A 19,551-nucleotide genomic window follows, 5' to 3' on the forward strand; every position below is an offset into this window, starting at 1 on the left:
GCCTTCACAGACATGATACAGTCCCTCCCTTCCCTCTCAGAAAATGGGAATGAGTTAGAAACATTCACACACAGAGTTAGGAACTGTTTTGATGTTGTGGCACCAAAGGTAACAATTATTTCTGGTGGAATTAAGATGCCCTGGAGAAACACTCCCATCTATTGTAAAACTTAGGCAAGATTGTAGGCAGGCTGAGAGACGTTGGCAATGGTCAAAATTGGAAGCACATTTTGATATTTATAAAACAACATTGCATAATTACAAAAGTAAAGTGAAATCAACGCAGAAAAACTACTTCTCGATTCATCTTAATCGATTCATCCAATAATAATTCAGCTGCCCTGTTCAGAAGTATAGACCGGTTAGTGAACCCCATTTCCTGTGTCTTCCCTGTTCAGAAGTATAGACCGGCTAGTAACCCCCACCTCCTGTGTCTTCCCTGTTCAGAAGTACAGACCAGCTAGTAAACCCTATCTCCTGTGTCTTCCCTGTTCAGAAGTATGAACTATGAATTTGCAATATTTTTAGGATATTTTAAGATTAGTAGTATAAGGCAGAACCATAATATCAGTTAATGAGCCTAACAGTAATATGTCTTATTTCGAAGAAGTTGACATGGTAACCCTATTTGATGTGATTTTATCACTAAAATCCTCTACATGTAAACTGGACCCTTTACCAATATACTTTTTTAAAGCAGGTTCTGAGCTCATTATTAAATGATGTTCTGACTATTGTAAATCAGTCTCTACAACTGGGAGAATTCCCTAATATTTTTCAAACCGCAGTGGTTAAACCACTATTAAATAACAGAAATCTTGATCTCAAATCTCAAAAATTATCAATCTATATCTATCTTTTATCCCTACGGCTATACGGGTGTACAACACCACACATTAACAACTATGGACATTTGGTTGGTAAGTTGGTGTTTTGTGGCATTTGTGTGTTTTCTGTAATTGATGTGTGTTGCTGGACAAGTGGATTTCCCCTTGGGGATTAATAAAGTATCATCTATCCTTCGTTTTCTTGAAAAGATCATTGAAAAAACTGTGTCAACCCAGTTGAATGATTATGTTAAAGCAAACCAAATAAATAACACTTCAGTCTGGTTCTGAGCCCTCAACAGCACTGAAAGAGCACTAGTTAAGGTAGTAAATCACCTGAGACTGAATAAAGATGTAGGCAAACTCTCTGCCCATTTACTGCTAGATGTAAGTACCCGCTTTTGACACAGTTGATCATGAAATACTTCTTGTTTGACTACAAAGCTAGGTAGGCCTTAATGGCTGAGTCTTAGACTGGTTTAGATCGTATCAAAATAGGCATGATTACTATGTTGCATTAGGTACTTCTTCCTCCACACATCAAAAAATATCTTGCGGCGTCCCCCAAGGATCAATTCATGGGCCTTTACTGTTCAACCTATATATGCTTCTGTTATATTAACAAACATGGTATTAGTTATTATCATTATGCAGATGACACTCAACTTTACATTTCTCTAGAACCTAAAGCCCTAAAGTCAATTACCTCACTGTTTGAGTGCATATGTGATATGCAAGTTTCTGCAATTAAATAGAGAAAAGAAAAAGATCTTGTTCTTCGTAGTAGGTGTGTATTGCTTCCGGCGCCGACGCGAGTGGCTGCCTTTTACAGTAGCTCCGTCTTTGTGTGTTTTCTCTCGAGTTTCTTTAAACTTTATTCAGTTTAAGAATTTCCCTTTGGGATCAATAAAGTATCTATCTATCTCTATCTATCTATCTATCTATCTATCTGATTCACAAAGGAATGATGTTCAGACTTATCTAAATCAAATGAATCTGAAGGCCAAATAATGTTTTATAAACTTGGGCATCACTTGATAATGAGCCCAGCTTTAAATCACACCTCACGACTACATGCAGGACAGCTTATTTTCACCTTTGAAATATCGCTAAGGTCTGAGATATGCTCTCTCCTGCTGATAGTGAGGAACTTGTCCATGCATTTATCTCATCAAGGCTAGATTATTGTAACACAGTATTATCTGCTCTCCCAAAGAGCTATATTTCCCACCTAAAGCGATTAAAGTGTACTGCTGCAAGGGTCTTGACCCGCAGGAGAAAGAGGGATCATATTATACCTGCACTCCACTGACTGCACTGGTTACCTGTCAGTTTTAGAATAGATTTTAAGGTTCTGGTGATGGTTTGTAAATGTCTTCATGGTCTTGCTCTACTTTATCATAGTGAAATGATGGTTGGATATGTTCCAGTCAGGTCTCTCAAGTCTTCAAACAGTAATGTACTGGTAATTCTGTGATCAGATGCAAAGTACTTTGTTAATCACTGGATAAGAGCGTCTGCTAAATGCCGTGAATGTAAATGTGATTCCTAAAAGCCAATGAAAGATTGGCGATGGTGCTTTTAGACACTATGGCCCAAAGCTTTGGAACTCTCTTCCTGAGGAGCTCAGAGATATTTTATCCCTGTACAGTTTCAAGAAGAGTGTCAAAACCTTCCTGTTTAGATCTGTGTTTAGTTTAGAAACTCTAATGGCTAATTATTTTATTGCTTTATCACATTTTTCTATTACATTACTTAATAACTAATTATAAAAACAAGTTACACTAATTGATATGATTGATTAAAGACATAGGCCTACAGATATTTTACTTTAACCTTCCTCTTATGTTAATGGATTCATTATGACCCATGACTCAAATCAGCCATTAGAAACCCTAATAACAAATTAAATGTTTACATTGTTAGGCTTCCTTATCCATGACAGTATTGGTTTTAATATGTTTGTTGTGCCCCGCTGGGGGCCTTTCTATTAACAGCATATACAACAGTATACACAACTCTAAACTGATTTGGCCCTACATGATCCTTGTATTGTGAAAAAGGCAAATATGGAAGCCCCTACCTGAAGATCAAATGGTTGGTGGAAGAGCTGGCTGTGGGCTGTTGATGTATACCCTGTTTATGATTTCAGTTTTAGCAATTATTATTGTTTTTTAATTATACCTGGGTCAGAACTGACCCTATCAACAGAAAGGTCATAATTTAAGTACATTTTATAATTTAGTAAAAAAAAATTACTAAAAAAATATATTTTAAAATTTTGTTTAAATAGAAGTTCCTGACAAAGTCAAAAAGTCTTGATGCAATAAATAAATGTATGTAGTACTTTTATGCATTTAAAACCTGCAATGTTAAAAGGTGCGTGACTCTTATATTATTAGAGACTAGGGGTGTATTCAACTAAGGATTTTCATAGTCGAATCTGATTCGTCAGCTTTTCCCTTTAGTCGACTAATAGTAGAATCGGGTTTATTTTTATTTTTTTTTATTTAGAGCACCTTAAACGGGATCCCGTTCTCATTCCGGACTTTTTTCCTCTTCAAAGTAAAAACCTAAAACACTCAGATAAATGAATAAACACGTAGGTTGGCTTTATTGAGCTTTTATTTATTTACTTATTAATTTTTTAATGAAACGTTAGAGAACATTAACGTCAGTGTGCAGTGCGCATATCGAACTGTCAGACAGGCACTGTGCAAAATATCAAAAATATTTAAAATAAAATGTGCCTGCCTGAAAATATTAAAAAATTGCCACACAACAGCAAAAAATATAAGAAAAGGTTCAAGGAGTTTAAAAGCAAACAACAACAAAAAATGTTTATAGGTCTACTTGCCGAGACGCACCGCGACGAAAGGAGACATGACCGAAACGACAAATGGCTGAACTGTTATTTTCGCCTTACGCGTTTTAAATCCATGCCATGTTATTGTCGTGCGAAATGAAAGACGTTGATGACATAACTTGCACTTTACTGTTTGATTCATCTTTATCTTTTTCAAAATACTTTTGAAGTTTTTTAGTAGGCATTAATCTCGGCAGATGCTGCGTATTCTGTAGCGTGTTCAGCTCCGCTCGTTTAGATTGTGCAACTGCAGGGTGTGATTTATTAATGTGTAGTAAGGAAGATGCCTATTGTTAATGCGCAAACATCATTTTAAAATATTTATTAACAGAAATTAGGATGATTTTATTTGACAAAAGGCTATATACAGGGCTCTCAAGTTTTGGATTCATGTCAGAGTGTGAGATTTGTTGACGGGGGGGGGGGCGAACGTGAGTTGTTGAGCGGGGGGGGGGGGGGGGGGTGGCGAACGTAAGTTGTTGAGCGGGGGGTGGGGTTTGTATATCGCGATCGATCGCCAGTGGAGGGCGACAGGCGCCATAGATATGGATCGGAGGTAAATAAACTAGATTTTTTTTTCTCGCCGTGTGAAATCGGAAGTGTGGCGTGTGAGCATGTGAAGACGGTCAAATGCGTGTGTCACACGCTCAATGCGTGAGACTTGAGAGCCCTGCTATATATAACGAAAACAAAGACATTTCATGTAACAACTTGGGCACCCCCATGCAGTCAGAATGGTACATTCGACTATGACGTTCATAGTCGAGTATAGTCGAATCAGCGACTATTGCAGATCACCCCTATTAGAGACGTTTTTAAATTTTATTTTGTTTAGTTGGAAATAACCAAGAAGCCAGAAAATTAAGAAATGCATTAAAATGGCTTACACGCTCTGTTAAAAACTGTTCTAGCTAGCTAGCTATAGTAATTTCAGCGACGGACTGACCCTATCAACAGAAAGGTCATAATTAAACAACTACATATTATAATTTAGTAAAGAAATTACTAAAAAATATTTTTAAAATTTTGTTTAAATAGAAGTTCCTGACAAAGTCAAAAAGTCTTGGTGCAATAAATACATTTATGTAGTACTTTTATGCATTTAAAACCTACAATCGGGTTGGTCATGACCCTAACGCGGAGGTTAACGGAAGGTTAAAAGGTGCGTGACTCTTATATTATTAGAAACGATTTTTAAATTTTATTTTGTTTAGTTGGAAATAATCAAGATGCCAGAAAATTAGGAAATGTATATCTAAATGTATTAAAATGGCTCACACGCTCTGTTGAAAACTGTTCAAGCTAGCTAGCTATTACTAATTTCCGCGACGTGGCCTACGTCACGGGTGGCCCCGCCTTCCTCCTCGAGCAGCCACTCCACAACTCCCCTCAGACGGAGACGCCATTTTTGTTTCATGTCGGCAAGCTCCGTTCACGGCGTTTGATGCGTTTTGGACTCTGTAAAGGTACGGATGTCAAGTGAGTTTTAAATATTTTTAACTGCGAATTTGTAGCTCACGATGAGTCGTTGTAATGTGCTTGCTTCTAAAGATTGTTTCGCTTCCTCGTCTGTACAGAGCTACGCGAAATTCTAGCCTGGATCAACAAAGATATTGTCGTTAGATAACATTAGCTAGTTGCTTAAGTTGAACAGTATCAGACCGAATGCGTTTTGTCTTTAAATTTCATGTTGGTATTTTAGCTAAACATGATCTGGCAGTAAAATACTCAGCAGGACAAATAAAAAAGGTCTTGACATCCTTTCCTTAAAGCTGAAGTGGCAAGTCCACTGATTCTCTATTGTGTTACATCGCCAGGTCGTGGCACTGGTCGGCGAACATTTGATATCTCCCAGCTATTCTATAAATTACGCTTCGCGTAGTTACTATTTAGGTCGTTACGAGTTACCAAATATATAGTTACGATGTTCGCAAATAACGTTATTCTTACACGTTACGGTAACGTAGTGTTATGTGGTCGATACTGTTTCTTAGGAGCTGAACTATCCTTTTGTAGTACGTGTACAATCTTGCTAGTTTGCTACGTTAATTTTAACGTATAGCTGGATAGGGTAGCTATTCTAGACATGGTAGCTATTCCAGATAGCGTAACTATTTCTTTCATAATTTCCAGTCCATAATCCGGCCTTGGGTAGACTTAGAAATCTGATAAATTGGCTACTGGTTCAGAAACTTAAAGCAAACCTAGAGTTTTTCCCCCTTTCAGAGAAGTGTAGTAAAAAAAAGGCAAATGGTGTTCAAATGTAAACAAAGTTGTTTATGAAATATGTTGATGCTGTTTTTTCATTCTGCGTTTTTACACTTATCCCCCTTCCTCGTGAGTGGGTCTTGGAAGACGGCTATTGGTTCACTTAATTATGCGTCTGCTGACGCGAGGCCACGCCCTCTGTGTCACGTCTGGCAAGATGGGTGGCGAAAGATTCGTGTACAGTGGTACCTCGAGATACGAGTTTAATCCGTTCCAGACCCGTGCTCGTATCTCGAACTGCTCGGTTCTCGAAGCAATTTAATAATGTAAAGTATTGTCATTGGTTCCGGTCCTTAAAAAAGTCACAAAACTAGCGTAAATGTGGAAAAAAAAGACATGGCACATGCAACATGTATAATTAAACAATAAAATAAATGTAGGAGAAATAGTTATTACAGTACTACAAAAAAGGTTTGTAGTATTGAAATACTGTACTGTATACACCGTACGTACTGTTACTCGTTGCAAAGCACACGCGCGAATGGCTGTGATGACCGGGTACAGGAGTCGACCTTACCAACACCTCAAGAATAAAAAAACGCTATTGGCTGCTAGAACGCGTTAAATGACGTCATCTCCGCACATACAGGTATGTTTGTGTTTTTGAACCTAAGGTTGTGGGGGAGGGAGAGAAAGAAAAGCGTTTGAGTGTGTCTTTGAGCTGATTAATTATTTCTTTTTTTCCATATAGTACTGTACTGCCACCTAGTGGTTCATGCTCGTGTCTCGAGCGTGCACTCGGGTGTCGAACAAATTTTGCTCGTCTCGGTGCTCGTATCTTGGATTGCTCGTATATAGAGCAGCTCGTATCTCGAGGTACCACTGTATTTGTTAAAGGCGTTTTACAGCTTAGTTTCAAGGTGCATTGAGGTATTTTCAAGTGTTTTCTAGCTACTGGTTTAATAATTTTATCAGTAATTTTGCAATGTATTGTTTTGGGAACGTTTTAAGCTACACTTTGTTTTTTTTGCCAATTGTCATTGTAGACTCTACAATGTAGAGCTTACAATGTGAGCTTATGTTTTTTCGTTGGATGTCAAGAAAATGCACTTGCAAACAAGAAAACAACTAATCATTCAGTAAGTAAGCAATAAACTAATTCAAAATATTGGCTAAGCAACTGATCACGTGAACATGAAGTGTGCGTCATTTTGTCATTTTGATACAGAAATGGCAGAGACTGTAGACCAGGGGTCGGCAACCTTTGAGACATGGAGTGCCAACTTTAACATGTCCAGTCAATGTGCCAGTGACTATGCCTCGGAGTGCCAATGGTGGCACGCGTGCCATAGGTTGCCGACCCCTGCTGTAGACTGTCAACCAGTTTCAGCTGTGGAAAATTCTATTAAAACAGGCGAATACACCACAATTAAGCCAACTACAGGAAAGTCTGATGTATGGAAGTCATATTCCATTGTAATTAATGGAGATGGAAATCGGCTTGTTGTGATACGTCAGAAAGTGTTGGTGTACGTCACCTAACGGGATGTGTTTGGATTGTGATAAGAAATGGGACAGCGCGATCAATCGCTATATTGCTGTTTTAATAAATACATAAGAAAATTTCAAGTACTAAATCTAATTAATTCAATTCATATTAGGATTGTGGGCGGGGGCGACAGAAATGTGTATGTGGTGGGCGGGTGCGGGATTAAAACAAGCGATTTTTTGGCCGGTGCGGGCGGGAGCGGGATTAAAACAAGCAGGTGCGGGCGGGAGCGGGATTAAAACAAGCGATTTTTTTGGCGGGAGCGGGTCTAAAACAAGCGGGAGCGGGCGGGAGCGGGATTAAAAAAGCAGTCCTGTGCAGACCTCTAACACAGGGATGGGTGTCCATTTCCTATGAGAGTAGACAATTTGTAACTGCTACTCAAGCAACAGCAAGCTATCAGTCAAGTTGAACATTTTTCAGTTTTTTACAAAAGGATTATGATATGTTGGGCCAACATTCTAAATGATTGATTTACCGTATTTTCTCGACTTTAGAGCGCACCTCGATATAAGGCGCACCTACAAAGTAAAAAAAAAACAATGGAAATGTTGTATAAGCCGCACCAGGCTAAAAGCCGCATATATCTACTGAACTGAAAACGCTTAACTGAACGGATCAGTTTCCGAACGGTGCCTGCAGCCTTTCACATGCAACAGATTTGGCTTTCAGCCAGTATTGTGCCGAATTCAGACTCCCCAGCACAATCGGACCCCCCTTGTTTATCCGCGCATAAAGATGCTACAGATTATTGTCGATTTGCGTTTCTATGCATAAATAAGAGCTAGACTTTAATTGTCCATCACGGCAAACGGCACAGCATTATGTATGTCCAAAGCCACACAAGGTTAAATATTTTAAATAAAAATATACAGGATATACTGAAGTTCACCTTTGACATCATGACCACATATTATATCTAAATATCTAGTTAGGACAAAACTAGAGTGCTCAATGAACCAAGTTATCACTGTAACTCTGTAACCGAATAGAGCTGCAATGATTAGTCAACTATTAAAATAGTCGACGACTAATTTAATTAGTCGAGCACCGGAAGCATGTTGTGGTTGATTGTGACACTGATGAAGAGGGACCGTCACCTCTGTAATCTAAATTGCTAGTTAGCTGCTAAAACTAGCGTAAACTGAGTGTTAACATAGTACTTGCTCATCGTGATGGCTGTAAAAGTTAACATTAGCGACTGTTGGGATTTTCTTCTCTGGACCCAGACGGGCCCCAACACCGCCCCGATAAACCGACTGGTTTTGACTGAGTGGCCCAAACAAAGTCTTGACACCAAAAGTTCTTTTAGATTAGTATAAAGTAGTCAAAATACACATGGTACAAACTCTTCAGTGCATGGTGCTAGTTGCCTAAGAATCTACGTAACCCAAGTGGATCTCAGCAGTGTCCAAGCGAAAAGCCTCCCGTGCTGGGCGGTGTCCCCTCTTTCATACCCCTTCTCTCTAAGTTTCGATTCTTCTCTAAGTTTCGATAACTCCCCAATCCTGGCTACTCTCCATGAAAACCCACCTGCTCCTCTCCCTTAGCCAGTCTGCCTGGTTATCTAAAAACTGCTTTCTACACATCCTGCACTGAATAGGCCCATTCTGATCTCCTCAAGGCCACTTACTTCTTACTGCTTTCCCACAGTCTCCCTGAAAAACATTAAGTTGAAACATTAAGTTATTCACCTTTTAAATTTCTTTTTTACACGACGGCGATTTGTTTCATTAACCTTTCATTAACACAATTGTGTTTTCTGTAACGACAGTGAGACCAAAACTTTATTTTTGTGAATAATTCCTTATTTTCATGTACCTACCTAATTTGATTTAAATGTAGCTAATGCCAGAGACAAATGAAAAAGAAAAACCTAAAAAAATGTATTCTCTATTAATTAGGGTTGCAACGGTATGAGATTTTCACGGTATGATAACCGTCTCAGAAAATATCACGGTTATCACGGTATCACAGTTCGTATATTATTAAAAGATACACTGACCCTTAAAGAAATTACAACAAACGTTTTTTTCTTGTTCAATGAACTATTTATTGTAGAAACTGGGAACTATTGCATACAAAATGTCTCCTTTAAAAAAAACAAGATGTACATGTGTTTATATAAATACTGCAAAATTAGAAAAAACCTAAATCATGGATTTCAGTCCAATTATTTAAGTTTAAATTATTTAATATCTGATAAAGCCTGGGTCAGTGTCTGATCAACAACTGTTGTAAACAAGTTAGAATATAACCAGATAATGCAGAAAGAGAGGATTTGTTTCTGACATGATCCTCACAATAGATTTCTATTTTAAGGCTTTCACATCGAGTCTGGTTTTAACATATGAAAAAAAGGGCACGTTAGAATTTGAAAATGAACGCATGTAAATTAATGGCGTCTTTCACATCAAAAGACCATAAAAAGCTAGGATTATACTTTAGCGAGTGACCATAGCGCATGACTCCGCACAGTTCTCCTGTGTTTACAAATACGAGCCTCTTGTAATTCCAGGACAAAACATGAGAAAACGTGAAGACGTTAAGATTGGGCGTTTTGAAAATAAACAACTATTAAACAATGTGATAAAGTATTGATGAATTATTTCGAATCATTTCGAGTATATATATAAATATTTAACTTAATTAAGTTTAACGTGCTGGGAAATATTGAAATGGACCCTGAAAGTGTCGTACAAGTGCTTTAATTCCACCTTATAAAGGTGTATGCACCCTGCAAACACGACTTTGTTCATTGCGCTGAGGCGCGGCGAGTGCAAATTCGAGAGCTGCATGACCTCGCGAATCGACAGCGCGCGAGGCCCTCGCGCACGGCTAGCCAATGCGATTACGTCATTTTCGCCGCTGATTTTAGTTTAGCCTTTTTTGTTTAGCCTTTTTTTTTTGTTAAAAATTTGTTAGGTCTGATGCACTTTCTGCCATTCTCACCGCTGTGTGCTGAGTAGCTGAACCGGAGCGGAGTTGCGCATGCGCGGGTGAGTTTCTCCGCTGGCTTGCCTTTTACCGGTAATAAGCAAACGCACACGGTATGATAAACCGTCCATTTTAATACCGTGGTATACCGTGAAACCGGTTACCGCTGCAACCCTACTATTAATGTATGTTTGTTTAAACCAGTGCTTATCCTTATTTTAATAGTTTGTTGCAACAAGCTGCATATTTCATTAAAGGTTTAATAAACTATGATATAAATTGTTTTTATTTTTAGTTAGCATATAGGCTAATGATGGTTATATAATAGCAGCTGCATTCTAGTGTGAAGCTGTGTTTTATATTCAATTAACATATGATTCGATTAGTCGACGAATCATAAAAAATAATCGGTGATTTTACTATTTAAAATAATAATAATAATAATAGTTTGCACAATAATCTAGCACAATGTTCAGTGAAATTGAGTAGGCCTATTACAGCAAGGATGTCCTTTCTTAGCTTATTTTACAGCATGCATACTCTAAAATGCTTGATTGGCATTGTAGATATTTGTATTTTGAAAAGCTTGGACAAATCTGAAGCCATTTGGTAAAGGCTGTTGACACCCATTACAGATGGCTATATATAGCACTGCTATACATCACTGAAAGATGCATTAATTAACACTAAACAAACACCACTGCTAACAGTAAAGTGAGCACAACCACAGTTTTTTTTTACTGTTTGGATCGACCTTTCATTCCTGCACATGGAAAATCTGACTTGGGGCGTAGTCACACTAGGCACGGTTTGCTCGTTCCGTGCTGGGGCCCGGTTATCCCCCCTCCCCACTCCCCCTCTGGCCTGCACTCACACTGGCTTCATCAAGCCGGCCCGAGCACGCTTACATCATCACAACATGACTTTATTTGGAATAAAAGCGGCTGTTGGGTGTCGACAGCCTTTACTAAATGGCTTCAGATTTGTCCAAGCTTTTCAAAATACAACACTATGGCGTTGCCAATTCTCTTTTTATTGTATTTTTGGAGTCGTTTTGGGAGTGCAGAAACACGGTGCAAGCACAGATTTATCGATAATTTAACACAATGATTGTCTGCTAATCGCTTTGCTGCCATGACTGTTTAACGTGAGCGTTGCATCACTGACGTCATGTTTGAGTTTCGGCAAAATTAACCAATCAGACGAGGCACCAAGCGGGCCCGTGCCCGGGCCCGGGCAAGCGAATCGTGCCCTGGCCCACCTCTTCAAGCGGGCCCGAGCACGGTTAACTGGGCCGATCACACTAGCCAAACGAACCGTGCTTCGGCAGGGAACCGTGCCCGGATCACAGACCCTAGTGTGAGTATGCCCTTAAAGATCTACAGTGGCCAGTGGAGTTCAATTTGGCTACAGGTTCCTAGCATAACCCAAGTTTTCATAATCCTTACTTCATTGTTTATATGGCTGTTTATAATTACTTCATTATTTTCACCATCGTATTTCCGGACTATAAGCCGCTACTTTTCCCCATTATTTGAACTGTGTGGCTTTTCTGTAGATTTTTCTTCACCCGTCAGGGGGCGGAGCAGAAAGTTAATCAGGTGGTAGGTCAAAGTTGTAAATCAAGCCGTTTTAGCTTTTATTCCTATTTTTCTTGATATCAAGAATTGAATTCTTGTAAAAAAGAATAAAAGCTAAAACGGCTTGCTATATGCTAGCAGCAGGTATGACTGAGAATTTTTTCAAACCAACATGTTTTGTGACAAATTTCGACTCCCCGGCAGAATCCAACTCCCCTCGTTTGCATATGCATAAAGACGCTACAGATGATATTATATTTAGTATATAGTAGTAGTCTGACTCAATGGTATCTTAAATGGTATCTGGCCTATCTGTACTATTTCCTAGGATGAATTCTGTGATCAGATGGAAAGCACTTTGTAAGTTGCTCTGGATAAGAGCGCCTGCTAAATGTCGTAAATGTAAATATTCGGGAGTTACAGTGATTATAACTTAGGTCATTGAGCATTCTAGTTTTGTCCTAACTAGATATTTAGACATGATACTGCTGTAATACTGCAAAGTCATGGTCAGAGATAAACTTCGGTATAGCCAGTGTGTATTTTATTTAAAATAATTAACACCCTTGAGCCAGTGTGGCTTTGGACAGAGATAATGCCGTGCCGTTTGCTGTGATGGATAACAGTATGTAACACAAGTTTTGTTCTCAGCTTTTTAATGTTACATTCCAATTGCTTATGTCTAAAACAAATTAAAAATTGCTTACATTCATCATAAACTTCGCTTTTGTGACCACGGCAACGAAAATTATGAATTTTTATTATAGAAACAGACGATTTTGCATCTTCTCATTTATACAGTCAGACTAAGAACACTATAGGCATTGCAAATTTACAGATTACCAAAATCTGTTCAGAAGTGTGTGGTTTTCTGAGATTTATGACTATACTGCAAATCAGTTTCACAAATCAATCCCCAAATATAGTCACCCATCATGTTCTCATTATATTGTCCTTGGTAACGGTGTTCAAAGTTCATAATGTCCTGGTGGAAGCGCTCGCCTTGCTCCTCTGAACAAGCTCCCACATTCTCTTTGAACTTAAGATGAGCATAAAGTATGTGGATATTGAGTGACATCCTGCAGCCCATTGCAACATAGTTTTCATCTTTATGATTGCCTAGGAAGCCGCGAACCACTGCGACAAAACTGTTCCAAGCCGCTCTCTCCTTCCTATTCAGCTTCTTGGGAAATTCACTGCGCACTATCATCTTCTTGATTTCTGGTCTGACGAAGACTCCAGCTTTGATCTTTGCTTCAGACAGCTTAGGGAAAAGATCTTGGAGGTAATTGAAAGCTCTCGACTTATCTAGAGCCCTGATAAATTGTTTTATGAGCCCCAACTTGATGTGTAGTGGTAGCATCAGCACCTTGTCTGGGTCCACCAGTGGCTCCCACATTACATTGTTCTTCCCCACAGTAAACTCTGTCCGCTGAGGCCAGTCCCGCTTGTGGTATCCTGGCTGTCCCAAAGGCAAATAAAGCAAGGATACCTAGTAAAACCACCTTGGAGGCCCATCAGGAATGACACAATTTGACACCAGCAGAGTACTTTTTCGCTCTTGTCTTTATAAAATGGCCACATACATAGCAAAATGCGTCTGCTGGATATATGCAACCTCTTGATGCCATCTAAATTGACAAAGTTGCTTTGTACTGCAAGGATGTCTCTCCAAACTCGATAAAAATGGTCAATCTTTATTCCATGCAGTATCAAAGTACAAGAGTACAAAGAGTGTAGTTTTGTCCTAACTAGATATTTAGACGATACTGCTGTAATACTTCGGGATAGCCAGTGTGTATTTTATTTAAAATAATTAACACCCTTGAGCCACAAGGGTGTTACTTTGTACCTTTTCTACAAAGTACAAAGAGTGTACTGAGGATTCAGCAGAGCAAGATTGATCACCCGGTAGCAGAGTAACACACAATATATACATTTGAAAGTAGGGGTCCTTCCTAAGCTCCTCCTATAATGGGTGTGGGGTGAAGTGAGAATACTGTCGTTATCAAAATCTGAATAGATATTGAATTCACACCTGTCTGTCTAGGTCAATTCCCATTTGTCTGTGATAGCTGTTGCCCACTCACTATGCAATCCCAATCAATTAGATCATGTCTCTCCGTCTCTCAGGAAGGGCTATAGTGGCCCTATATAACTGTAGTTATACAGCTACCTACAATTCTGGACAGTTCTAGAAACTTCTGATAGTTCTCACAATTCCAGAAGCTTCTTAAATATCTTGAAAGTTTACAGGGAATAATAACTTTTTTCTATTAATTTAGGGTACAAACAATCAGGAAAACATATTTAACAACTGGGAAAATTGTTACATGGTGTAATTAAAATCTAGCTCTTATTTATGCATAGAAACGTAAATCGACAATATAATCTGTAGCGTCTTTATTAGAGGTGTGCCAAAAAATTGATTCATATATCAAAAATCGATTCTCATTTACTACGATTCAGAATCGATTTTAAATGTCCAAAAATCGATTCTAAGTCATGGTGAAGTCTCGCGTTACGTAATTACAAAATTACGCGAGACTTTACGCCGCATGTTCTGGGACACACTCATGCGCGGAAAAGGTTCATAACACATGGAGGAAAGATATTCAACCTGTCCGGTCTTCATTTAAGGCAAAAATATGGGTTCATTTTGGTTTTTACCGAATGCTGGGGAAGACCAAACTGGATACAATGTAGCTCGTGTGCAAGGCTTGTGTAACGCGGTGAGCACGGGAGCGTTAAGGGTGAGAAATAATATAGAGAAGGATGGACCCAAGTGCTGGCTCGCAAGAGCAAGACGTTTGACACTCGTTAAATATATTAGCGAGAGTAAAACGCGCACAGCGACTCGGAACGAACAAACAAAACAACACTGAAGACTCAACACGCAAGAGAATAGAAAGCAAAACCGTGAGGGCACGGAGTAAATAGAAACAAAAAACCAATGCGGAAAATACAATGCATGAAAAATAACTCAACCGTAGTGAAACGGGAGGAAGAAACAAAACAACAGTAACTAAAAAACAGCGCGGATAAATGCAACGCGAAAACAAAACCAAGGACACCAGCAGAAGTAACTGGCAAAAAACGCTGCAGCAAAATAAAACCCTTCCCAAAAGTAAGGCAAAACGGATAGGAAGACCTACAGGATTGGGAAAACTTGAGATGGGTCAGGAAACGACGCATAAGATACTCGCATAACAGAGAGGTGGCGAGACACCATTAAACGATAAGCAATCACAGAGAAAGCAGAGACTGGCTGAGAACGTATGGTTACGTCGGTTTAGTCTGGGACTGACTCTGGTGCCCCTAGCGACGGCTGGGGGAACTGACAGCCCTGACAGCTCGCAAAATGAAGCTCAAGAATTTTGGTAACAACAAAAACCATTTTATTTTACCAAAGCACTTAATTTTTGTTAATTAAATGTGAAAGACACTTAATTTTCTGTATTTGTCATTCTGTCTTGCAAAACAGACTGTAGTAGATCATGCAGATTTTATAGACTGAAGCAGACATTTTTATAAATCAAATAGTTTTTTTAATCGAAAATCGTTTTGAATCGAAAATCGATTTTTGAATTGAATTGTGGCCCCCAAAATCGGAATCGAATCGTGAGATAGTAAACGATTCCCACCCCTAGTCTTTATGCACGGATAAATGAGGGGAATAAGAATTGGACACAACACCGTCTGAAAGCCAAATCTGTCGCACGTGAAATTCAGTTAAATGGAAAGTTCAGTTAAATGTATTCAGTTTAGTAGGTATATGCGGCGTTTAGCCCGGTGCAGCTTGTACATTTTTCCATTTTTTAAAAAACTTTGTAGGTACGGCTTATATTGAGGTGCACTGTATAGTCCAGAAAATACGGTAGTTAAAAAAATGTGAACCACACAGCCCTCATCTCAGTGGGCATTTTTACCAAATCCTACATAAATAATGGGCTAAGGTAAGACAGTGCTGCTTTCCTTCAGCATAGAAATCATATATTGCACATGGCAAATTGACATACCGTTAGATTTTTTCCCCCTCAGAGAGACTTCGTCTAATCATGTTATTTGCGTCAGGAATGGCACCAAGTGACAAACAATTTGCGATGTGAACAAACCCCTGTCTGTGTGCTGCAGAGTAATGTCATATGATAGAACCTGCAGTGCATGTCTCTACCAAGGAAGGCCTCATAAAGCCATTTGTATTCATTAGATCCATTAGAATGTTTAACACTGAGGCTAGGGAACTGTAATATAGCCTAACTAATACAGTGTTGTGTGTAAATAGTTTGTTCTGCATACGTATTTTGTTCTGAACAGTTCAGCATATTGTGTATATAATTCCAACAAAATTACCTTAACTTGGAGATTTATGTATGATGACATTTAATGAGTGGTCAGAAATATTTGGTGAGCTGTCTGGCATATGAAGTCACTTGGGAGAAACCCCTGAATTATCACGAGCTTGTAAGAGCAATCTAGCAAGGATAGCCAAATATAAAATGAATATCGATGTGATACTCTACAGTCATTTGGAAGATTTGGTATAGGGATAGATCAGAATGTTCATATATTTGAATTGTCATTAAAATCATGAAAATTAAATACTAAGATTTGAAAAATAAGGAATTGAGTTTATTTTAAGAAGTCCCCAATATGTTTCGCCACTGTCCTTCTTAGCCAGTAGAACAGAATGTTAGGCTATTGTCCCACCTCTTCTATAAAACCAAATTTATAAAATGTATATTCATTGTACAAGGTGAGGTGTGTTTGTTGGATGTCCAATGAGCAATGCATTACAGCATTGAGAGAACAAACAAGAAAAAATCTTTCTTAGCTTTTTGCAGACAGAGATAGGGCCTCATTTGTGTTGTATTCATTACATGATATCAAAGTTTTATGCGGAGTGTAGACATGACTCGATCTAAGTTGACCGTTTTTTGTTTGCAAGTTCAGAATCTTGGTAAACTACCTAACGTTAGCACAGCCGTGCATGTCACGAACTGATGCAGAAAGGATTGCACTGTTGGCAGTTTTCATCTCCGTGAGAGAGAATGAAGCTCAAAGCCACACACAAGCCAAACTGACACTGCATGAGAAACCATTGCCAACTACCAGTGCCAGATCATCACCTTCCACCAGCTCACCATCATCTGTCATCACACGTGTATATTTACACTTGAACACACACGTACGTTCTGTGCCTGTGTAAAATAAAATTACTCGGAAAAAAAACCGCAGCTTCCCTAAGGTGTAGGCTTCTTATTAGTATACAGAGTTTTGAGCAACCCCTGCCTCTTCCCTAATCATGCCCTAATCATGTTTTCATGACTCGGGACACAGATGGCCATTTTATGGTAGCATAATTGTTGGAAGTCAGGTTTTCATTATTTGTGCATGGTGGTCAAAATGTAAATTTACATATTGTGTAAATTGTGGTTTTGCATATATTTGCATAGTCTGTGCATGTGTGTATTGTCTGCCTTTTTAAGAAGGATATTCTTTAAAAGCTGTGATAGTTCAAACATTTTTATTGTGAAATCTTTTTATTGATTAGTGGTGGACCGTTATCAGCGTTCGATAATGTGATACTCCTATCGGGCAATATAAAAAATATTGCAGTTAATCTATTCTTAAAGTTGGGTTGGGAACTGGGTCAAAAGCATGAGAATAGTTAACATACTGGCTAGTTAATAACACTGGCTTCCGCACGACGTTACCCGTGATGAATTGCAGCAGAGCGGGGTAGGCATAGCACGTATAAGAACGTATAGTGATTTCTAGCTTGTACTTGTCACGTCTGGCTCCGCCACTTCTAGTCTCGTCGTTTTTATGTTTTCCTTGTTCTTGTTACGCCCCTCTGTTTCAGCTGTTCCGTGTTAGCTCATCTTAGTTTTACAAGTGTGTGTGTGTGTGTGTGTGTATTGCCTATGTCCAGACTATACCTTGAGGGATCATTGTCGTTTCTTTAGCTCCTAGTTGGTGTGTATATGTCCAGACTATACCTTGAGGGATCATTGTCGTTTCTTTATCTCCTAGTTGGTGTGTATATGTCCAGACTATACCTTCAGGGATCATTGTCGTTTCTTTATCTCCTAGTTGGTGTGTGTATATATATAGCCTATGTCCAGACTATACCTTCGGGGATCATTGTCGTTTCTTTATTTCCTAGTTGGGTTTGCACGGTATTCACGCCTTATCTGTGATTTCGTGGTTTTGATTAGCTTCGTGTTTGTGTATGGTTAAAGTCTGTTCCATTTTCAGGTTCGTAGTGTTTTAGGTTTTCAGTTCATGTTTGGTCTCCGTGTTCTCTAACGTGATATCGTGCCTGGCAATACATGTATGTTCTGTTAGACTTCATGTTCATGTATGGCCGTTACTTGCTTCCCGTGTGTTTGTTCATGTCAGTGTATGTAACAATTAGTTGTACTCTTGTTTGGTCTAGTTTTGTGCCCTTGTCATTTCCGCTGCCTTTTAGTGTATTAAGCGTTAGTTCTCAATTCATCATGCCACGTCATTCGCGGTCCACTCGCGTGTCGTCTGCAAATGTAAGATGTGAAATAAAATCTAATGAGATTGTACTATCTACTTCGCATTTGTGTCCGCCCCTTGATTGCGCAACAGCCAAATCGTGAAAAAAGTATTTGAATATCTCCTGAAAAATAGTAAAATGAACTGAACTTTGAACTAGTTCATAATTAAAATTGTGAACTTTGAACGTGAACTGTTCATGAAATACTTCCACACTACTGATGTAGCTCCTCGTTTAGGAACTAAATCATTCACAGTGTGAGCACTGCTGCTCTCTCCGCTGTTGGAGAGATATTTATGTTAATAAACATAAAAATGTTTATTTTGCGCGCTGCACGCACAACCTGCGTCATTGCGTCATAATGTCGCGATATAGCGAAATCCTATCGAATAAAGAAATGTACCGGTATTTTTGTGAACGATATTATATCGCCCACCCCTATGTAGGCTTACAAATTCATGTTTGACTGAATATGCCCTCTTAAAGTATGTAGGCATACAGTTCATGTTTAACTGAATTGAACATTCATTGAACATGAATTGAACATGAGTAGCCTACATTTTATTGAGCATGTTTTTTTTCTTCAAGTATCAAAATAGAACAGTCATTGATGCATTTTGGAAACAGGAGATGAGCCCCTGGTCTAATGCACCCTCTGTATTAAGAAACCCTGTCTCAAAAAATGACTTTTAGTCATTACTTGGGTAGCACGCATATTCTGAATGAGATTAATCTAGATTAAAAAAAAAAAAAATTTATGCCCACCCCTATTCTTGATTGATCTCAAAAATTAGAATTGTTTGCCAGCTCCACGAGGACCATCTAGACCCATTAAGACTATCTTGAGTCATTAAGGTAGGCTGTTGGCGTAGCATTGAAGACTAGCCTGGTGCCACCAAGTTACTGTCCAAACTAGTGGTTAGGTGTCTGAAATCATTCTTGGTGGAAACTACCTTCAGCATTCACTGACTCTCTTCCCTCAAACTCATTCATGGCTCATGCGTTTCAACTGTGCAACAGAACCGGGGTTCTCCACCCTTAAACTTTAGAATGCC

At 38.9% G+C, this 19,551-nt stretch overlaps 1 protein-coding gene across 3 annotated transcripts in view; it reads left to right on the plus strand.

Moving 5' to 3' along the window:
• The first annotated feature begins 5,022 nt into the window (after positions 1 to 5,022).
• The window catches only part of ccdc71 (coiled-coil domain containing 71), a 36,592-nt gene continuing 22,063 nt past the window's right edge, over positions 5,023 to 19,551 (plus strand). The window contains exon 1 of one of the 3 annotated variants that reach the window (XM_077009198.1): positions 5,023 to 5,159. The gene's annotated coding sequence lies outside the window, so the exon portion shown is untranslated. Of the gene's footprint in view, positions 5,173 to 6,002; positions 6,551 to 19,551 lie in introns of those variants that run through there. The other 2 variants (XM_077009206.1, XM_077009215.1) reach the window with 2 other exon arrangements.

This window comes from Brachyhypopomus gauderio, chromosome 1 (assembly GCF_052324685.1).
Source record: "Brachyhypopomus gauderio isolate BG-103 chromosome 1, BGAUD_0.2, whole genome shotgun sequence".
Taxonomy (NCBI): domain Eukaryota; kingdom Metazoa; phylum Chordata; class Actinopteri; order Gymnotiformes; family Hypopomidae; genus Brachyhypopomus; species Brachyhypopomus gauderio.